This window comes from Crocodylus porosus, unplaced genomic scaffold, assembly GCF_001723895.1.
Source record: "Crocodylus porosus isolate Cpor-Errol unplaced genomic scaffold, CroPor_comp1, whole genome shotgun sequence".
Taxonomy (NCBI): Eukaryota; Metazoa; Chordata; order Crocodylia; family Crocodylidae; genus Crocodylus; species Crocodylus porosus.
Window position 1 is genome coordinate 39208718 of NW_017728947.1, and position 10392 is coordinate 39219109.

A 10392-nucleotide genomic window follows, 5' to 3' on the forward strand; every position below is an offset into this window, starting at 1 on the left:
CAAAAGAGACTTGGGGGTCATGACTGACCACAAGATGAATATGAGCAACCAATGAGATACTGTACCTGGCAAAGTGAACAAAACGCTGGCTTGCATTTACTGATACATCTTAAGCAAGACCTAGGATGTCATCCTCCCACTGTACTTGGCCTTAGTGAGGCCGCAGCTGGAGTACTGCATCCAATTCTGGGCTCCACAATTCAGGAAGGACCTGGAGAAGCTTGAAAGAGTCCAGAGAAGAGCCACACCTATGATCAGAGGACAAGAAAACAGGCCTTATGAAGAGAGGCTGCGAGCTATGGGACTCTTCAGTCTGGAGAAGTGCAGGCTCCAAGGTGACACGGTGGTAGCCTATAAGTACATAAAGGGTCTATAAGTACAGAAAGGGTGCACATCAGGAACAGGGAATGCCTGTTCACCAGAGCACCCCAAGGGATGACAAGGTCCAATGGTCACAAACTCCTGTAAGACCATTTCAGGCTGGACATAAGGAAAAGCTTCTTTACTGTCTGAGCCCCCAAGGCCTAGAACAAACTCCCCACAGAAGTGGTGCAAGCACCTACTCTGGACACTTTTAAGAAACATTTGGACGCTTATCTTGCTGGGATCCTTTGACCCTAGCTGACCCCCTGCCCGTTAGGGAGGAACTGATGATCTTATGAGCTCCCTTCCAGCCCTAATGTCTATGAAATCTATGAAGAGCTTCTGGCTCCATTGCCAGTGTTTCCCTTTCCTTCTCCATGGGTTTTCCTTCTGGGCTTCCTTTATGCCCAAAGCCTTTTGGCGCCAGACAAACTGATAGTGTGCCTTCTGGCCGCATGATCCCTGCTGGCTCACCTCCAGCTTGACCATGAGGACGACTGCACAATAAGTGGGGTGGAGGCCTGTCACATACCCCGCTCTATGATCTATGGCTGGGCTGCTCCTGCCCAGTTGGTCTCCTTCAGACTCAAGAACATTCATTGGGTGCATCTGATGGCCTGGTACTTCCCCTTTTTCATGTTGGCATGACAGGAAATCTGCCATCACATTCTTCCTGCCTGGCTGATGCAGACCTGTGCAATAAAATGTTTGCAGAGCTAATGCCCACTGCCTGATCCGGGCATTGTCAGTTTTTACTGACTGTAGCCACCTTAGGAGAGCATGATTGGTCACCAGTGTAAAAGACCAGCCCAGCAGGTAGTACTGGAATAGTGCTTCTACCCATTTAATAGCCAGAGACTCTAGCTTAATAGAAGAATATGGGGGAGCAACTTACAGCTTGTGTAAGCTGTCAGCCACTCAGAGGATCACCTTGCATCAAAACTGCCCCTATAGCAATCTCTGAGGTATCCATCTGTAAAATAAAAGGTTCATTAAAATCATGAGTGTAATACAGGGCTCTGGCACAGGTCTAGTTTGGTTCATTAGAAGGCTTCCTGGGCACTGGCTGTCCACTGGTTCTTATTTGGTTGGTGGCTTTGGGTCAAATCCAACAGCAAGGTGGGATGCATTAGGGTTCCTTAGTCTGGAAAAGAGAAGACTGTGGGGGGGATTTGAAAATAGTCTTCAAACACCTGAAGGACAATTACAGAGAGTATCATGGATGGGCTATTCTCTGAGGCTGCAAGGGACAGCACTAGGAGAAATGACCTCAAGCTGCAGCAGAGGGAATTTAGGTTGGAGATCAGGAGGAACTTCCTGACTAGGAGAGTGGGCAAGCATTAGAACAGGCTACCTTTAGAAACTTGAATCTCTATCACTGGAAATTTTCAAGAGCAGGTTGGACAGACACTTAGTTGGGATGCTTTAGTCAGGAATGATCCTGCCTTAAGCAGGGGGCTGGACTAGATGACTTTTTGAGGTCCCTTTCAGCCCTAGTTTCCTTAAGACCCTATTCTGTATTCCAGGGTCACTCAGAATTTTACAATGGCTATGGGGGACAGAACTCACATCCTCTTGCTATAAAAGCAAAGGTCGCTGTCATTTGTCCTAGTTCTTTCTGTCTGAAGAACCTCATTCCATATTTTCACTAATATTCAGTAAAAATGTTTATTTGCTTAACTATACCAAAGCAATCCTATTATTCCACCTATTCATTGTATCATCATGAAGAAACAGTTACCTTCTTTAACATACACTCGATAGATAGATTTGCAGGCAGGCAGGGAAGCCAGTGGTTTCTCCATCTCTTTCAATATAAGTCATGCTACCAACATGAGAAAAATAATTCTTTGAAGGTAGCTGTGTCCTGAATTTGTATTTCAGAACTGTGATACTGAAGATGGAATTGCAGCAGTGTCTTTTTGACAGAAAGCAAAATGAATGCAAGAGCTTCTAGTTCTCATGGCAGCTGATTTCTTCAGCTGGTTTTCTGCATCCTAAGAAATTGAGGCAAAAAAGATTTAAGTGATTTACCAGAGATTATAGAATTTGCATCAGAGCCAAAACTTAACTTAGAATTGTCTGATTGTTGGCCCTGTTCCCAGAGAGCTAAATAACACTTCTGTGCAATATTGCCATTGCCAATAAAGACTTAAAAATAAAAATGCAATATCAGATTCAATAAACGCTTGTTAAATTTTGAACCTTAGAATTTGGCCATCTTTTATCGTAATCATCACTAACAACTTCTAAGGCACCAGACTTGAGTTTGGTCTTAATGGAGGTATTTACCATATGCAGCAAAGATGGACTGAGGTCTTATGAGTCCCTGGCATGTGATCCCTTCTTCTTATGGATGCTGAAGTACTTGTATAGTGAAAGGGAAAGCAGATGACAAACATAGCACTGAAATGGACTCAGTTGACTTTGATGACATGCACACTAATGGTTCTGACTGAGAATGGGGAACAAGGCAGCCAAACTAATTCCTAGTGTCAGAAAGCAATTAAAGTTGCTAATTACCAAATAATTTATGCAAATGCTCAAAGGCAAGTGTGAGCTCCAATGAATTTCCACCTTGCAATGAAGTCCTTCTTGCTCACTTTCTTTCCTTCGACCCCTCCTGATGGGTATTCCTAACAGTGTGTTCATATAAGACCAACTCCAGCCAAATTAATTTCACACAACATGATTTTTGTAGCCTTTGCCTTAGAGACATGGCAACTCTAATGATTGCTGAGTCTTTTGGCTACATGAGTAGATACTATAGCTAGCATGTGAGCAAAACTTTTATTGTGAAATAAAAATGTTATTGTGGAAGAAACCAGAGCAAGAAACTCATCACAGAAGTTTGGAGAAACAGCAGTTGGGTTAATTTCAGTGTTTGTCATTGGGGTGGAGAGAGAGGAATCAGGTAGGGGAAGAGAGTGAGAATCCAAATCCAGATTTGTGTCTAACTGAATCAAATAAAAAATAGCACTATGATGACAAATGTGTAACGAGTGTTTTGGCTGATTCTAGCCCAATCAGTTTAAATCCAAGAAAGAACAAAAGTAAAGTTTCCAACAGTTTTTTTGACTGATTATGCTGAGTGCTGAGAAGAAAATGGCTCCTGAACTCTGCATACAAGGAAAATGCTTAGAGATGTGCAATGCATAAAAACACCAGCAGTACACTATATAGAAGCCAACTTTAATGCATGTAGACCTTTCTGCCACACCTATGTAAGACTTATTTTCAACTTACTTTGTCCTATTGATACACACACACACACACACACACACACACACACACACACACACACACACACACGCATATATGCCTTGTACATCATAACTGGATGCTGATTGAACAGACTGTGTTAAATATTAACACCAGCCATGCTGGTTTCAATATATTTTGGGAAAATCAGAGACAGAGGATGGGGAAAGTTCTACACGCAGTACAATATACATTAGGATAGCTCTTGAGAGAGAAAGACCTGGAGTATAGGAAGATGGGACAATCTGGTTACTCAGATATCTACACAATAGAACTATATCAGTTATAAATTGGCATTCATACTGCATTACTTCCTTTTTTTCTTTTTCATAGATTACAAGATCAAAACAATGGAAGAATTGCCTTTCTGGGTCAGACCAATGATCCATCTAGCCCAGTATCCTGTCTCCAGCAGTGGCAGAAATGGATGCTATACAGGGAGAACACCAAACTGATTATCTCTAGAGTGATCTAGGCCCTATTTAATAACCTCCCTGCTACATACCATTGATAGGTTTAGAGAATCTCCAACCATTCTGTTCAATAGCCATTAATAGCCCTAACATCCATGAATTCATCCAGTCCTTTTTTGAACCTGGCTATGCTATCTGCCTCTACCACCTCTTGTAGCACTGAATACCACAGGTTATCTCTGTGTTGCATAAAAAGTACTTTCAATTTTAAACCTGTAACCTACTACATTCAGTGGATGCCACCTAGTTCTAATATTCTGAGACTCAGTGAACAACCATTCCCTACAATAGTCTCCACAAAAGGGACTATTGTGATCATCTAGTCTGACCTCCCTTGTAGGGTCTAGGAATTCCCTGAATTCATTTCTTTTTTAAGACTAGCACATAACTTTTAGAAAACCATCTGGATTTTTAAAAGATCAAGTGATGGAAGTATACTACAATAATTTGCTTGTTGTTCCAATGGCTGTCAATTTTCCATGTTTAAAATTTTCACTGTTTATTTCTAGTCTAAATTTGTCTAGCTTCAACTTCCAGACTTTTGATCTTGAAAAATCCCTTTGCCTACCAGATTGAACTGCCTTACATTAACAAATTTCTGTTCCTCATTTCATCATTCCTAGACAATGATCAAGTCACCTTATAACCTTCTCTTTGATAAGCTAAATAATATTGAGCACCTTCAGTTTTTCACTATAAGACTTTCTCTTTGGCTTGCCTGAACCCCCTGCAATTTTTCAACATCTTTGATCATATTTTATTCATGTTTATATATCTATTTTTAGATATAATCTCCAAAACTGAATACCATATTCCAGTTCAATGCATATCATTATTTTATACAATTGCATCATGTTTTCAGTATTATTGTTGTTCTACGACTAATCAGTTAATGCAAAACTCTGCAATATGTATTCTTCCTCTGAGCACTACTCTGCATTTGTCATCGTGGAGTTTACTTGTCATTGTCTGTGAACTCACTTAATCCATGGAGTCAGCCATGCTTAACCTGATTACAAACTTGTTTAATAGCTATGGTGGAGACAGAACTTAAGTGAATGAGCTTGAACAATTCAAGATGGCGTTCCAGCATCTGTCATGATATCAAATTGAAAGAAAGGAGCCCCATAGTTTTGACAGGAGTTAGATTCTGACAGCGATGACGTATAGCAGAATGTTCTGTGCTCCTACTGCATCTCATTAGTAAAATTTGTGCTACTCAGCATCAAGGCAAGTCCATGTTCCCTGCCATTCTTCTGTTCAAGCAGGTTCAAAACCATTTTTGATTGTTACAAGGGAATAAAAGACGAGCGAGTTTTCATATGAGCTGATGAGATCAAAGTCTGAAGCCTGAAGATTTTTTCAGTGCTGAACATTTGGGATGGCAAATGGGGGAAGAAGAAAGTCTCTAGAAAACTCTATGGCTGAGAGTGTAATGAATTTCTTCTTGAAACAAAGCAATGATCAGAAACCTTTCTAAAGCGTAACAGTTTTAATCAGTTTGTTTTTCACTGAGAAATAAAAAAAATATGTTTTCTTGTGCTGTAATATTCCTCCAATCAGGGACATTTCTTAAGGAAGATCCAGCACTTTGGGGAAATTTCTGAACAGGAAAGGGTCAAGATTAAAGTGCGTGTGGATCTGTCAGTCAGGGAGAGGGGTTGGCAGAGCTGTGGGTGTGATTTTTTTTCAATGGCACCTATCTTGAACAGGCTTAGTTCAAAGCTTGCAAAGATCATTACTGGAAAAAAGGAGTTTTTGTAGATCAGGACTCTGATGGAATAACAGAGCTGTATGGGATCCCTGTTTCTTAGCTTGGCACAAATATTGTTTAAGATCAAATTATATTATCAACATAATTTCTGGGGACCATGATTAAAATATCTGGGGCAACTAAAGAAGTGAATTAGTAGATATGCAAAAGGACTTACCTGTTGTTTTCTTTTATTGTATTCTAACTCTGCTTTTGTTAGTTTTGTGATGAGGATATTTAATGACTGAATGGGATACCCCTGTGCCCTGACTGTTTCCCATTTTCTGAAAAGCCTCCAGGGGCCCTGGGACAATCACAAAAAATAGCTTCTACACGTCAGTTCCTGTATCAGATATGGTACTAGTCAAGACATTATTTCATGTAGACAATTACAGATAAACCACTTACTGGAGTGGGGTGAAACAATGAGAATTAAGGAAGCTTGTATGTGTGTACTGGAGAGAGATAGGGAGATGGATTCTCTGTTAGTTGGGGGTTACATTGCAACTTCATTTCAAAAGAATCAGTGAAAAATGTCAGGCTCTGTAAAGTGAAGGCAAGTCCTACCAGATTTCTAGCTTAATTTCTTAGCCAGCTGAAGTGAAGTCAGTTCAGATAAGCCTGCAAACAGAACTTTCTATCATCACTAGTAAATTAGCCCATCTGAATTCAGACAGAGCACCTTGTTCAGTGAATAGTAGAAATCTGCAGGGGACTCCCTTGGCACAATGAATAGTGGTAGCCTGAGACCACCAACATTCAGATATGGATGTAAAAATTCCCATAGTTCAGAGATAGACCCATTATAGAAAACGGTCAGAAAACGGTAATCTCTCCTGAGAAGTGTCCTCTCTTTGCTCATACATTCCTTAGTTTGATTCACAGTTTTGATTTGCTTGACCAAAATTCTTTGTAGATTTACAGAATGAAAAAAGGTTTAGAGTGAGCCATCATTGCCCATGCCACTCAGCACACAAAAGGCCAGAGGCAGATTTATTTCTCTACAGCGTCACCTTGTTCTGGCCTTTGAAATACAGTTAACAGGAGTGTATTATCCTGCATTTATTTCTGGTGTTTCAGAGATACACTGCCACATATTAATTTTATCAGTATGTCACTGGCTCTTTGATGAGGTCTGTAAAGATTAGAAATTTAGTTTATGAGAACTAGAGTGTGACGTTCTTCTTTACTTTGTTATTTTCTGTTAAATTTGAGGGGAAAGAGTGTGGAGGTGAGGAGGGCTCACCCAATGCTGTATGTAAGACTTGGGATTTCAAGGCTTAACTCAAAGTTAAGTCTAGATGTTAGAATGTATGATGATCATAGCAAATGTGTGAGTCATACTGTCACTTATTTTTTCCAGCTTTTTAGAAGTTGGAATAGTCCATTGATTTTATGCATGCCCCCCCTCCACCCATAAATGCTGATATACCTATGTATGTGGAGGTGAACGCATGCAGAATATTTCAGTCCTGATAACATTACCCATCATTCAGTTTTTGCCCCTGACCTGCCTTTGGTGAAAACTTCATCTCTCCAGGACTTATTCTTCTCCTGTAACAAACCTCAAGTATGGTATCCTATGTGAAATGAATTGCTAATCTGGCAGAGAGCAAAACCCTGAATCAGACCTTTCAGACTAAATTCAGTGAAAGCCATCTGAGTGAAAGTATGTTGCTATGAGATACGGATGAGAACTGCCACTAATGTAAAGAAAAAGGGAATGAACAACCTTTCTCTTCATTCACAGGAGCTAAAGGAAATCCACATACTTCAGAAATGGAATTTCCCAAAGACATTTTACCTGATTCATCATTGTTATACTTTAGTTTTCTGCCAGCACAACTCCATAGGGAAGAGTTTCAACATGACTCTAGATTTAAACTCAAGTAACATAATAAGACATTGTGTCCACTATGTTTGAGTTCAGCTTGTGTTGTCCTCTCAGAATGAAATAATGAGAAAAGATAACCTGGCTAAAGCAGCCAACTATCCTGCAGTTGCCTTTTGATTCCCACTTTATTGGCTTTAAGCAGAAGATGCCATTTAAAACTTTAATTGCCAGAGAGAGTTGTGAAATATTTGCTGAGATTTATCACTTTCCCTTTCTGATGTACCTTTGCAGCAAAGTGACCCTGGTGGTTAAGAAGCATATTGTATGAATAACAATTTAATGAGATCTTGGAGACTCTCAGGTCTCCAAAGAACACTTCATTTTGAAATTTCCTTGTTATGAAGTATTTTATGGGTAAATCTTGTCAGGAATCCCAATGAGGATAATGTGGATCTTCTGCCAGGCAAGTTGGGAAAACCTGAACAGAATTATTATCTAATTTTTGCAATGTTGGTAAGTTGCAGATTTGACTATATAGGTTTAACTCTCATTTTTACCTAAAAGGATCAAGAGAAACTGGCTTTCTTGGAGAAGGAAGTCCTGTGTTTAAAGAAATGGTACAACTTGTAAAGTGTCCTTTTAGACTATTGTGCTCCAAAATATAAGTACTATGTTCCACATGGAAGATGATGTTCAAAATATGAAACTGATTTTCTATGTTAAATTTTGCTGACAACACCAATGATTATAAAAGATACCTCATTGATTTTATTGGTTGTTAATGCTGATACTTACTTAAAGCATAACTATTCTGTCAAGTTTCTTTAACATTTCACTATTGAACCTTTATACCAGGAAATTTATCGGACATGTTACTTTGCCCCCCTCCTTCCCCCTCAGATGTGGTCTGAGGGACTAAGGTTAAGTCTGAGAGCCTTGCACAAGGGAAGTCAACTAGGTTAATAGAATGGTCATAGGAAAACTTTAATAAAATGCTTAACTCATCAGTATAGCAATTAATTAAATATGGAATTCAGCAGTAGTAGATTCACACAAAATTCTTGTTATTAAAAGGATCACCACCAAAAAGATACTCTTCACCACCAAAGAGAGATTCTTGAATCTGAAAAAGAAAATAGTTTATGTATAATAAAATAATAATATTTTGAAAAAATGGTTATCAGTACAAATAAAATAAATACATATAATATTCTCTCTCAGGTTCATGATATTTTAAAGTTCTCAGAGAGAATTAAAGATTAAGATAACTTTCTGTTTACTAAGCTTGAAAATATTAAACTCACTTTTAGGTAACCAGCCTAACAGGGGGAAGATCTCATTCAAGTTTTCAGAGACTTTAAAGGTCCCAAAAGAGGATGGATTAGGTAACATTTACATTCAGAACACTGCTCAAGCCAAAGTTTAGGGCAAGAGGACAACTTGTTCCTTTTTAGCTAATTAAAGCCACTGCTGAAATGGCTTTAATATAAATGTGAAATGCAGATCTCCAACTTTCTCATATTTTAGCCTTTTTTTTTGGTTATACTAGTTACAACCAGTTAATAATTGAAGTCACCTTGTTATATTTCATGTTTACCTTAGCTTTACAATTATTTTGCCTATGATGGTGCTTTGACTGTTACCAGTTCCTCAAATGGTATTCCCTTTAGCCTACTTGCTTGCCATTACTTGGCCTATTTTATCCTAAATCTACTCCTAGGGCATGGCCATACATGCAAGCATGTGCGCTTGCAGCAGCTCAAATAGAAGCAGTACAAATTTGAGTTGGGGCTTTTTGTCTTAGCACATGGGCTCAGACTGCACTTTATTGTGGAGCAAGTTGTGCCACTTGGGGCAAAATAGTCCTGCCTTGTTCCTCCCAGATCTGCAGCTAGGGGAAGCTGGAGCCTAGGGCCAGCACCCGTGCTGTTCCCAGCAGTATAAAAAGCTGCCCTGTCCTGGCCCCAGCAGTGATCAGGGGGCCATGGGTGTGCATGTGGCAAGCTTCACGGACACCCCAGTTTCCTGCCCCTTCTGTGGGCAAAAGGAAACCCTGGCACACGTGACCCTCAAGTGCACCAGGCTGCAGCCCCTCCAGCTCCAGCTCCAGCTCCAGAGCCTTGTCTTTAGGTTCTGGTTGAACTGTTCCTGGACATGCCTCTTGCAGCATCTCAGAGGGGATTGAGACACTGCAAAAGGCACATGTGGGCTCATCTGGACATGCCTCTGTGGCATTCTACCATTTTACCATTTCCTATCAAGTTTACAACTAAAACCAAATCCCAAACCGATTACACCCCCTCCCCCCCCACAAATATCAGCAAGTATTAAATGCTCTAACTGGCTCCAGATGGCTCCAATATCTTCTCTCTTCTCCCTGGCAGCCAACTTCCATGGTACAGTTCTGTGTTGTCAACATAAAAATTAGAGGCAGACTGAAAATGTGAAAACTTGAGAATACCGCAAAATATGGTGAAGTGAAATGTAATATCAGAATGAGTAACCTGGGGAACATTATAATGTGCTTCAGACCACTGGACTCAATCTTACAAATCAAAATAAAAAATATGTGAGGTTGTGTGTGTGTGTGTGTGTGTGTGTGTGTGTGTGTGTGTGTGTGTGTGTGTTTTCTCTCTAAGAAAGACAAAGCAGACCTTTGAGTGGAGATGTAGCTGGGTAGCCAGGTGACATAAGTTAATTGAATAATT